At 43.1% G+C, this 12,199-nt stretch overlaps 1 protein-coding gene across 1 annotated transcript in view; it reads left to right on the top strand.

Moving 5' to 3' along the window:
- The window catches only part of LOC116689924 (probable E3 ubiquitin-protein ligase HERC1), a 345,193-nt gene that overhangs the window by 18,021 nt on the left and 314,973 nt on the right, over positions 1–12,199 (top strand). The gene's annotated exons all lie outside the window — the stretch shown is intronic.

Here is a 12,199-nt window from a genome sequence, read left to right as displayed (position 1 = left end):
CGACTCAACCTGTAAGAAATTGAAAGAACATAAGGACATCTTTATTCAACTTTCAACCTATAATCCATGGCAATCAGGCAAAAGAGACAAATTTAGCCATCTAGCGCCATAGGCTCCCATTCATTTTGCACTTGCCCGCGACCACCCCCAGTGAAACTGCAACCAAATTCGGTACAATGAGGATTAATAGGGAGTAAACAGGCTTTCCGTAGACGGGCTCTGATCTCGGCGTCTTTTAGATTTGGATGGGAGATGCGCATGTCAGAGAGAGGGTCGACGCTGAGCCTCGAGGCATCGCCCGTGGTGTGCCAGACCAACACAAGTCAGCTGTCCCCATCAATTTACCTGCAGACTTAGCTAGCTAGCTTCGTAAGTCTAACCTATTTCATTTTCAAGAATAACACATTTGAAGTAAGGTTACTTGTTTAAAGTCACAAATAGCCACACTATCTTTTTTAAGATTGTTTGGTCGGCAACTCGTTTGGCAACTTAACAACATCAATGTTGGCCTAAACTTTCTGGAAAACAACTGTAACCATGGATATATTAACCTTAAGAGTACTGTACCGTTAATAATTGTAGTCTTTGTGAGTGTTACCTGGCTAAAACTTGTATCGTTACCCTCCTTAGTTTGTGGTTCTAATAGCCAATGTTGAATTTCGCACACATTGGTTTAAAACCCTTAAAAAAGGTCAGTGTTGATATGGCAGTTAGGATAGATGGTAGTGACTGAAAGACAGTTGATTGCGTGAGAATTACATTACTTGGCATCAATACTAGATCCATTATCCATTAAATTTGTGTTTAACAAAATGTTGGTCTTTGACTATGTGAGGCATCATTTTTTCCAGGTAGGCTATAGGCCTACTTCCGTAAATCATTGGAGCGTTAAAAAATAACTGCTATAACTACATGATGATTTGCACCTATACTGTATATATTTAGTATCTAATCTGGATTTGGACAGCTTTTGACTGCTCAAGGGAACTCCAGGACATTGTGCCGGATCTCCGGCATGCGGCCATGAGGAAAATAAATAAATATATATATATATATATTTGGGAACACGCATACTGTTTAATATTTTGTATGCGGTGGGTTTAACCAATCATCGAACCACCTACCAATGAAAAAAGTTCCAGCCAATCAGATAAAAAGCAGGGCGGGTCTTCGCCGAAACGCGAGAGTGCGGTGTGGTCTCCCGGAGACCGTCTATGAAGCAAAGTTTATCAAACTTAGAGCGTGTAGATACAGCTTTAGTTGAGAAAGGAGTTGAAAACAAATGGCGCTGGGCATGAATAAGAGGACAAGAGAAAAAGGGTGGAGACGGGAAGCGGTTGGGCGTGTAGCACTTGGTGCCTTAAATTGGTGGAAGGAAGATACTCACTATACAGCAGCAGCGGTAAGAAAGTGCCTGCTAGCTAGTGTGATGGGAAAATTACATAGACAATGATTCTCTACATAGGCAAGGACTGCTTATCTGTGTGTTTATTCACTTCCTACGCATTCGTAAAAGTCATCTGTGTTTTAGGTTAAATCACCACAATGTCTCCTTCATGTGTCTCCCTAGTTCACCCTTGCCTCAACAACAATGTGACTGCTTCCTACGACACCTCCTCCTGTTTTAGGGCCCTCAGTCCCCAGGGACAGCAACCAGTGTGACTCTGTTTATCACCGGAATAAACAAATGGTAAAAGTTCAGGCTGCCCAAACTTTAGGTCAGAAATGGAACTAATCTATGGAAAAGATAAATCTCTTAACTTCTAAGGTAGAATGACAGCGCCGGCCATCTGCTGACGCAATAATCATTAGGACAGAGACAGCAGCTGGCTCCGTCAAGTCTGAAGAATGAGATGAAGTGTTTTGTTTAGGTTCAAAGTGTTTTCCCAAAACATGATAGGGTTTTTCTGTTGGGGCAGAGGAGGATATAAGGAGCTGTCCAGTGTTACACGGCACCAGAATGTGTAATGTCACCTTGTTACTTTGTTGCATTGTGAACTGCCATTCTCGTCATTTTGTTTGATTGTTCTCTCGAGAAAATAATTAAACTCTTTCACCGAATATCCAAACTTTTAATCCAGTTTCAGCCTGTCTTTATTTTTGTTTCAACAAGGTCTCTTCTTCATTCACAAATTCCTCCCTCGCTGAACAGAAACTTCCACAACACTAGCTTCGGTCCGTGCACCCAGTCATACGAGTTGGTTACCTGCAGCGACCATGGCAGGGACGGCTACCGCTGCGACTCAACTGTCCGACCGTGTTTGGGACACAAACAACGCATGTGTGCACTTTTGTAGCGGAACAATGGCCACTGTGTAAAAGCTATATGCATCCCAAACTGCTTTGACTGTTTGGAAATAGCATGGCCGTTATTTAAACACAACGACCTTGTCCCAGAGTTTACAGTAGCTTTATGAAAAGCTAAACAATGCAACGTTTTTCATAAATGTAGCCTACATGAAGCAACTAATGTCAACATGGACAAAATCGCTTTTTGATGATAACCTGGCCAGAGTAACCCCCCTCCATCCAAAAAAAAGTTTCCTGCCCAGGATTTTCTTTCACTTTAAGCCCTGGAACTCTTCATCACTTACAAGCACATTGGGAAGTAAATAGGCAGACAATCATTATAGGAGTCCACAAGCTCACTCTTCTGTTCACTGTCTGTGAGTAACGTTTAAAGTGCAGTTTAGTAAACCGACATTATCATTATAATGTTGTGCGTGTGTGCCTGTATGTGTGTTAGTGCCTTTCTTAAATACCTCTTTCAAAGTTTGTCTCAATTTAGATTATAATCAACATCTGTGGGCTGTCAACAGAAGTTGCTATGGAGACAGTTACCCGGCCAATGTGGTGAGTGCAAAGAGGGGAGGTTGGGCGGAAATTAAGTCAGGGCCACAAGACAACCAAATGCAAACAATGTTGAAAACTAATGGACCAACAACAGAAGTTCTAAACGGAGAAAGGGAAGCGTGCTATAAGAAGACAGACAAATGAAAAGATTTAGTCCTACCATCGGCACAGGTTAGTTCCTGGTAGCATTGCGCTGCTAAGTGTGTTTCTTCCTTTTTTTTTCTTTGATGTTATGTATGTTTGGCATTCAAAACTCGTCTTCACAATAAGCATTTAGGCTTTTTATTTTATGGTGCTATATTTGTAATTGTGGCAAGCAAGATTTGAACTCCTCAGTGAAGAGACAGATATCATTTTTGACCAGAAATTATGTTATGGTGCTAAAAATATGGGAAGGTATTGTATCCTGTAAAGGATTGTAAATGAGTTCGTAGTGTGAATTTGTTATTTTTTTTAAAAGAACAACTTGAGACAGAACGCCAAGTCCAAAAGTGCTCTTTGTCAGTTGAATATTTCTTAGATGTTTTTTTCCTGAATAATGGTGAAGCCTGATTGAAAGGACATTTTATGTCATCAACTCCAGCAATTCTTTTCTGAATACATTTAAAATACCCATTCTAAGAATGAGGCTTGTAAAAGTGAAAACAATCAGAATACAAACTGTAACAAAGTAGTTTTTTACAAAGTTTCTACAGTAAAATTGTAGTTACTTTTTATTCTGACATTTTACAAAGTAAATGCTGCGTTCTATTATTTATCCGATTCGGAGTTCCGGCTAGAAAGTCAGATGTTGCCTAACAACACGCCCCCTTTCCTCGGATTTCCGAGCTCGGAACTCGGACAACCCTTTTGGACACCGAGCAAGAATTCCGATATCCAAGGTCCGAGTCGGATCGTTGAGGATAATAGAACGCAGCATTAGCTGTATTTGCAATGCATTGTGGTTTTAAAATAACTACAGTAGCTGACTGCATTTTTTCACGGTAACATAGTAGTGATAAATTACTGGCAAGTTGCATTCTGACTGTAAATTATGCATATACAGTTCAATACTGTTAATACTGCGTTGAACAAGGCGGTTTGAAAGAAGAGCATCTGACTAAGAAGAGGAGAAACGGTCGCAGCGCTCTACTTTTCCATAATGTAAGTTGAATCTAAAACCATAGGTGTCAAATTCGGTGGGGATGGTGGGTAAGCGTACCTATTAGATTTTGTCACCAGTCATTTTGTACCTACAACATTTTTTAAAAACCTCAGGCTCAATTTAGTTAAAAAACAAAAAAAGTTCATAACACATAATTCTTGAGCCAACAAATTCACAAAAATGCACAGGGCAGGCAGGGATAAATAAGAGATAACGACTTGCTGACATCATAGCCTATTAGTGTTGGTAATGTTAACCACCATCGCCCGTTGTTGGCAATATGCTGACAGTAGATTCTCCTCCTGCAAGCAGACTGACGATGATTCACATTCTCCATCTCAACAAAAAAATTAACAGCACAGTTCACAGTTCCACAACCATTTCATCCAGTGTTTTGAAATGCAGCATGCACAAATGACGTGCACTTGCTAGCCTGTTCCATTTACGTGTTTTCCAAGTGGAACAGAGGAGCCTTCCTAGCCTGACGTGGAAGGACCAAGGGGGTTAGCCTCACCTCTCTAAGCGTAGCTTCTATAGCGGCGTTTTAATTCTACGAAGCCATCACCCGCCGTTAGAATCCCATTGACTGCTATTCATTTTGACGTCACTTGGACAGTGAATAACTTTACATCTGAAGCGTTTAAAGACTCCATTTGTCCATTGTTTATTTCTAAACAAACACAACAGTGTATTAAAAAGCTCCATTACCTTGTACCTCATGTTATGGATCCAGTAGCAGACGTTTTTGTCTGTCACAGTAACTTGAAATTTAATTTTGTGAATTGAATTTGAATCGTGAGAACTGAATGTGAAGATATATAGAGAGTTACATTTTCATTGATGATCATATTTTATTGGATTTCAGTTCAAAACAAATAAATTCAATTTCAAACTATACTATTTAGATTAAGTTTTTCAATGCAATGATTCAAATTAAACAATAAAATGTCAAATTATGTGATTCAGATTCAGTTTTTCAATGCAATTGTTAAAATTTTGCAATTCAAATATAAATATTTACGCAGAGAACAGAAGGACCCAAACGCACGACTCACAAAACTAAAGGCATTAAATAAAATAAGGAAAGGGGAAGTGGGGTTGGGGAAGCAGAAGCCAAGAACCAAGACATTGTAAACAGGAAGTTGGGGAAGTCTCAGGGAGCGAAGATGCCTGGGGAAGCGGGGAGCCGAGGAGGAGACACAGGAGGAGAAGCGTGGGAAAGCCGGAGCATGTAGCCGAGGAGGAGACACGGGAACTGGAAGTGGGGACGGAGACAGATGGATGGGACGCCGTAAAAGGAGGACCGAGAGGCAAAGCCAGTTGGTTCTTCCAATGGGAAGGCTTAGCGCGGGCGCACACCTCACAAGCTGCCACAAAGTCCCGGCAGTCCTTCCTCAGCGGTGGCCCACCAGAATCATGGGGCGGAGTAGGAACAGGGTTCTGGCTGCACCTGGGTGACAGCTGAACTTTGAGGCGTGCGCCCACTGGAGGACCTGGGAGCGGGCACACGGAGGGACGTAGAGGCGATTAGCAGGACTGGTACCAGAGTCGGGATCCGTAGACTGGACACGTCGGACGGCAGACTCCACTTCCCAGACCAGAGAGGCGACAAGGCCGGAACGGGAATGAAGACGGGACAGGGCGTCTGGCTTGATATTGTGATATGACAGGGTGAAATTTAACTGGTTGAAGAACAGGGCCCACCTAGCCTGGCGGGAGTTGAGTCTTTGAGCAGTGTGGATGTAGGAGAGGTTCTTGTGGTTGATCCAGACTGAGAAGGGCTGTTAGGAGCCCTTCAAACAATGCCTCCACTCTTCCAGGGTTAACTTCATGGCAAGCAGCTCCCGGTCCCCCACGCTGTAATTCCGTTCAGTGGGGGTAAGATGTCGGGAGAAGAGGGTGGAGTTTCTGGTCAAATGAGGAACGTTGAGACAAGGTGCCCCCAACGCCCTGATCTGAGGCGTCCACCTTCACCCCAAACTGAAGAGATGGGTCAGGTTTGGGGAGAATGGGGGCAGAGGTAAACCGGGACTTGAGGCGGTAGAAGGCTGCAGCAGCTTCCGGAGACCAGACGAAGGGAACCATTGGGGAGGTGAGACGGGTGAGAGGGGCGGCCACCAAGCTGTAATTGCGGATGAACCGAGAGATAACGAGGACTTACTTGGGGCCCGAGCAGACAACAAAAAGGAGGATGGCAGGCTGTACTCCAATTTCTAATCTTCCTCCAAGCCCAGTCAACATTAGGGTTATGGATGATGAGCAGGGGGAGACCAAGAATGACAAATGAGACCGAGGAGGAGATGAGGTGGAAGGATAAGGATTCGTGGTAGTTACCGGATGTTAGGAGCTGGAGCGGGGGAGTGCCGTGAGTGACTATGGTGAGAGACCGACCGTTGAGACTAGTGGTGTGAAGACTGTTGAGGGGAATGTGAGGGATGAAAAGCCGGCGGGCGACTTTGTCCAAAAATTCTCATCAGCACCAGAATCTACTAACGCCCCCAGAGGAAGCACCACTTCCTGCCAGGACAGCGAAACTTCCAACAGGAGGCGGTGGTTGGGAGAGGTTTGGCTCGCCAATGCTCAAATGCTTCTGTTGACGAGCCGAATCTTGAAAGAAATGAGAGGAAATGACCGGGTTTCCCGCAATATAAACAAACCCCGGCCTGGCAACGATGCTCACGTTCCTCTGGGGACAACCGTGCACGGCCCAACTGCAAGGGTTCCGGAGGTGACGGAGAGGGGGGTGTAGGAGGGCCGATGGGACGTGGCTGGGAAGGCAAGGAAGCTGAGAACCAAGATGGCGGCGGACAGGACTGGGCAGAGGACGAGCCGCGAGGAGTGCGCTGTCTCTCCCTCTCCCGGATGCGATTGTCAAGGTCGATAGCGCAATCAATAATGCTGTCCAGACTCTCCGGCTTGTCCCTGGTGGCCAAAAGATCCTTCATCCGATCACTAAGCCCAAGCAGAAACACGCTATAGAGAACTTGACTGTTCCAACCCAACCTGGTGGCCGTAATGCGGGAATCAACAGAATACTCCGCGACACTGCAATCCCCCTGCCGGAGAGACATGAGACGAGAATCTTTCTCTGCCCCCCGCACAGGGCGATCAAACACCCTCCTCATCTCTTTTACGAAGGAGGAGTATGAGGATAGGAGAGATTGGGCCTCCCCTCATACCAGGTGAACCAGGAGAGGGCCCGGTCACGGAGCAGACCGGTGACAAAACACACCCTGGCTTTATCTGAGCGGAAGGTTACTGGTTGCCTGCTAAACACCAGGGCACACTGCACGAGGGAGCCCTCTCATGTTCTCAGCACACCGGAGAATTTGTCAGGTGGAGACATAGGTGATTAAATGGAAGTAGATGGAGCCAAATTAGCAGAGGAGGGGAATTACGGAGGGGGGAGTGTACGGATGGCCCAGCTGCCAGACCTCCTCGGACAGGGAGCGAAGCGCCTCGGCCATGGCAGTAATGGCAGAAGCATGTTGGCTGAGCAACGCTTCCTGGGAGGCCACGGCAAAAGCTAAGTCTGGATGTGCAGGGGCGGGGGGGAGCCGGCTGAGCCCATGGTGGCTTGATCATTCTGTTATGCGGAGAACAGAAGGACCCAAATGCACAACTCACAAAACAAAAAGGATTTATTAAAATAAGGAAAGGGGAAGTGGGGAGGCAGACGCCAAGGACGGAGGGCGGAGGTAGATATACTGTTGTTGATTTGGAGGTGGCAGACAGGTGTGAGTGGCGGTAGCAGGTGATTACTGATGGAACTCAGGTGTGCATTGTCAGCTGGCTTCCGCAGGAGGGAGAGTGAGAAACAAAAAAGAAAAACAGCAGGTAAAAAGGGCAGATTGACAGAAAACTCAGAAAAAATAATAAACAAAACATACTCACGGCCAGCTGGACCCCAACAATAACAATAAATGATTCAAATTCACTTTCTGTTGGCACATATTTCAGCCCATAGTACTTAGCTTCAAAAACAATTCAAAGTGCGTACATTATTGAAAACTTTGAGAACCACTGCTGTACTGTATCTTTGCCAGACTCTGCCTTTGGGTAGGGGGGCATATCATAGTGGGCAGTCTGGGTGTCCTCCTCCGGGAAGGTTTTGAGCATCAATGACTTATTTTCCTGTATTCAGATTCACTTTTATGTACCAATTAACAGTGGAAATATCTTTTATTTGGCATGCGAGAAAAAGAAAAACACAAATGAAAATTCAGAATACGTTTATCAATTATATTGGAAAGTATGTTGTTGTGGGTCATTGGGCATTTTTAAGTGGAAAAATGGAAATCCTGGAGCTACCTGTGTATCACAGACTACACCACTGTCTGGAACCCGTGTTTTCACAACCTTTTACCTGTCAAACCCGTACGAACAATGGCAACCCCTGTTGATGCTGTACAGGCGCCAGTGATTAACGTAGAGAAATAGACAAATAAGCAACGTAAAGTTATTCCGCACATTGTAATCAAAACAATTCACATACAATTGTGTACTACTACAGGTTATATTTATTAAATGAAGCCCCAAATATGTTGCAGACTGGAAATCGCTAGTATCAGCTATAGAGCTAGTTAACGTCAACGTTAGGTAGCTGCTAGTTGACGCTAGCTATTGGTGCAGATCCATGTGATAATGCAACGCTTCTGTTGCGCCGCACTCCACTTTATTCCTATGGGTGATATTATGAATGAATATCATAATATCATATTCAATATATTCAATATGAGTTAATATATATGAAATAACAAAGTCTAGTTGGGAAAAAAACATTGTCATTAACTGAAATACAAATAAAAACGAGCCATCAGAAAAAACATTAACTAATGAAAACTTTATTGTCTGTTTGTAAAACTAACCACAATCAAATTATTGAGTAAACGTCCTTAGTTTTCTCTTTGTCAATGTCATTCACAGAGTAAATAACGTTATGTCTTTCCAAGTTGACATTTCCGACCATAGACCTGTTTTACTTTTTTATACAGTCTATGCCATAGACTTATAGTTTGCGGCAGGGAACCCAGAAATTCCTACATTCCATGTAAAATTAAACACAACATAGTACACTCCGTGCCCCTCGCCTGGCATTATGGCGGTACTGAAAGTAGGAAGAAAGTGGCTGAGACCCATTGGATTGTGACTGTCAGATAAAAGCAAGTGCCTTGCAGTGGAAGGTGCTAAAACATGTGGACAATTTTTGAAAGGGAAAATATCCCATGAATTTGAATGTACATTTGAGAAGCGCGCACAAGGAGGCTAACCTAGCTAAGCCCCTTTCCCCCGAAATAGAAGCTAACCCCGGTATAGGGCACGGGTGTCTGGGTACAGGGCCAGGCAGCATGACGGAGACACACGTAGGACAGAGAACACTACAGACGTGCCTTTACCGGCGACCCGATAGCTGCTGGTTAGTACATACGCAGGAACACCATAAGCGTGAGGAAGCGTGGGTTAATATGTGTATTGATACTGGGATATCTACACATCTGTGTGAGTTGATTGACTTCAAAAAGTTCAACACTTTACTCGAACAAAAGTTCATAACACTCGTTCGTGACATGAACGTCTTCTTTAGTCTGTTTATCCTGGAACACGTCACTTAGCCTGTACATTCTGCACTTACTGTGGTGTCTTGTGTAGACTGTTTACATATTTGTGCTCATCATCATGTGTAGGCCTACATGTTATGTACTGGTGTTATTGTTGAATACATTGTTGAAAACACATTTCTAAAATTGTATGATGTTTTTGTTGACTCATTAAAACAATACTTTTTCTGACCTTTTTCAATGTTGGCCCTGACAAATAACCCATATTACAAAAAAAGACTAAAACTAACACAAAAACTAAACTGAAACTAAGCATTTTCAAAAAATTAAAACCAAACTAAAAACTAATTTAAACTAAACTGAATTTGAAAACAAAAATTCAAAACAAAATAAAAATAAAAAACTAATGAAAAATGCAAAACTATAATAACCTTGGGCAGCACTGCATTTGAAAAAATGCTCCACATCAGAAAAGCTGGCCCATGCCCATCTTCATGCAAATGAGTTAGTTGAATTCAACGGGACTATCCAGTAGAAGTAGAATGAAAGTCTTTCAAACTAACCTTTGTCGATCCGAAATGAAGACAGATTCAGCAACTGTATGTCCTATTTCTCGATTAAAATGTTTTCAGAAACACGTTTCAGTGAACTATTATAAATATTATGACTAATATGACATTGTATTCCGTCCGAGCCGCCATGACAGTGGTTTGAAATTCCTGAGCGGCCAGACCCAAGTGACACGTTCGTCCAATCAGAGCATCAACCATGGATGTGTGACGTTGCAACACCACGCTTCTGTCGTGTTGCAAAAATGGATCTTTACCGTGACGCTAGCTGACGCTAGCAGGGTTTGCATAACTTGAAGTCGTAACTTACGGGCTAAAAACTGTAAAACCACCTGCTTAAAACCACCCATCCCTGATTAGTGGATATCAAATCATGGCAAAAGCTCAACTGCCAATCGGTTGTGAGCAAGAAACACATGAGTAAGTGTGGCAGAAATATGAAAGTAATTAAAAGTAAGAAAAGTGAGCAAGTCAAATCCTGCTTAGGGCCCTCATTAAGCTGAGGACAGCCCTGCATGCTTGGAAACTCATCTACATAAGACAGATGAAAGTGGCTGTTAGGCGTCTGATAACATTTGTCCATTATGCACCGTGTAGGGCCATCTGTAGCATAACAGCAGATGCAGCTTCATATTACACAAAGACCTCATTAATGCAGCGCCGCATGTTTTGTGAAGTTTATTGGAAATTTCTCAACAAATAACTTCTATTGGACAGTCAATATACATTTTAAAATGTTGTTCTGAGTTGCACACTAGGTTAAAGTAAGTACTATTATAAAAGACGTGTTCTTTTATAATTGTTCTATTAAGGGCAAATACTTAAATCACATACCTCAGTAGAAGCTCATTAATCTATGCCGTGTATTTGGATAGGTTGTATCCCTGCATTGAGAAAAAGGGTGCTTTGGTCAAGTCCAGTCTTTATTAAGATTAATGAACAGCTTGACATTTTTAGTCCTCTGTCTGAATCGATAATTTTAATACTCATGAGGGCCAATGGGGATCTAAGCTCGCAGACCACACATTGTGGCCACAGGGCGCATGTTAAACGTCCAAGTGGTAATCAATGCAAAGAAATTAGCTATCGATCTTTTATAGTTTTGTAATGGGTTATCTATTGGTTTGCTCTTTCGGAAAATTCCAATAGTAGTCGGATGGAATTGTGCTCGTGATATTGCTGTGGGGTGTGTGTATACATGTGTATGCATGCAAATACACCCAGCTTCCATGTGTGTTTGCATGTGTGTGCAGGGTCACATTCTAATTAGCCCAGAGGGCCGATTGTAAATAAACATGTGAGGAGAATATTGGGGATCTTCATCAGCTCCACAGTTCATTACAAATAAGGGTGGGGAATTCAGATTGGTTTTATGCCAGCTTAACCAGTATTTGTAAACCACTATTTTGAGTTAACACTATTGCCACTATTCTTCATTATACGGTATGTGGGACCCCGTCTTTCATATAGTGAATAATTATGACTCCAGTATCACTTTTAACATCTAAAAATATATTTATATCTTTATTGGTGAGTGGGGTATAAATGTAAGTGCAATATAAATACCTGTTCAGGTCAGGAACTCTTAGTTCCTATGCTCAGTTTTTCAAACCTTAAAGGTGCCATGACATGGTGCTCTTTGGATGCTTTTATATAGACCTCAGTGGTCTCCTAATACTTTATCTGAAGTCTCATTCCCAGAATTTAGCCTTGGTGCAGAATTACAGCCACTAGAGCCAGTCCCACAATGAGGTTTCCTTAGTATGTGCCATTTTTGAGTCTTTAGCTTTTGAGGAGAGGGGGGGGGCCGGGGTGTACCTTGACCAACTGCCACTTTGCTTGTTTGAAAGCCATGATGTCTCTCTCTCTCATGGGTGTGCCAAATTTTCTGGGCAACAGAGAAAGAGGAGGTAACCTTGCTCCTTATGACCTCATAAGGGGCAGGGTTCCGGATCGGCCCATCTGAGATTTCATTTTCTCAAAGGCAGAGCAAGATACCCAGGGCTTGGTGTACACCTATCATCATTTCTAGCTACTGGGAGACCATAGGCAGGCTGGGGGAATGCATATTAATG

Source organism: Etheostoma spectabile, chromosome 5, assembly GCF_008692095.1.
Source record: "Etheostoma spectabile isolate EspeVRDwgs_2016 chromosome 5, UIUC_Espe_1.0, whole genome shotgun sequence".
Lineage (NCBI taxonomy): Eukaryota > Metazoa > Chordata > Actinopteri > Perciformes > Percidae > Etheostoma > Etheostoma spectabile.
The sequence above is the reverse complement of the archived record's forward strand: the minus strand, read 5'-3'. Positions and strand labels throughout refer to the sequence as shown.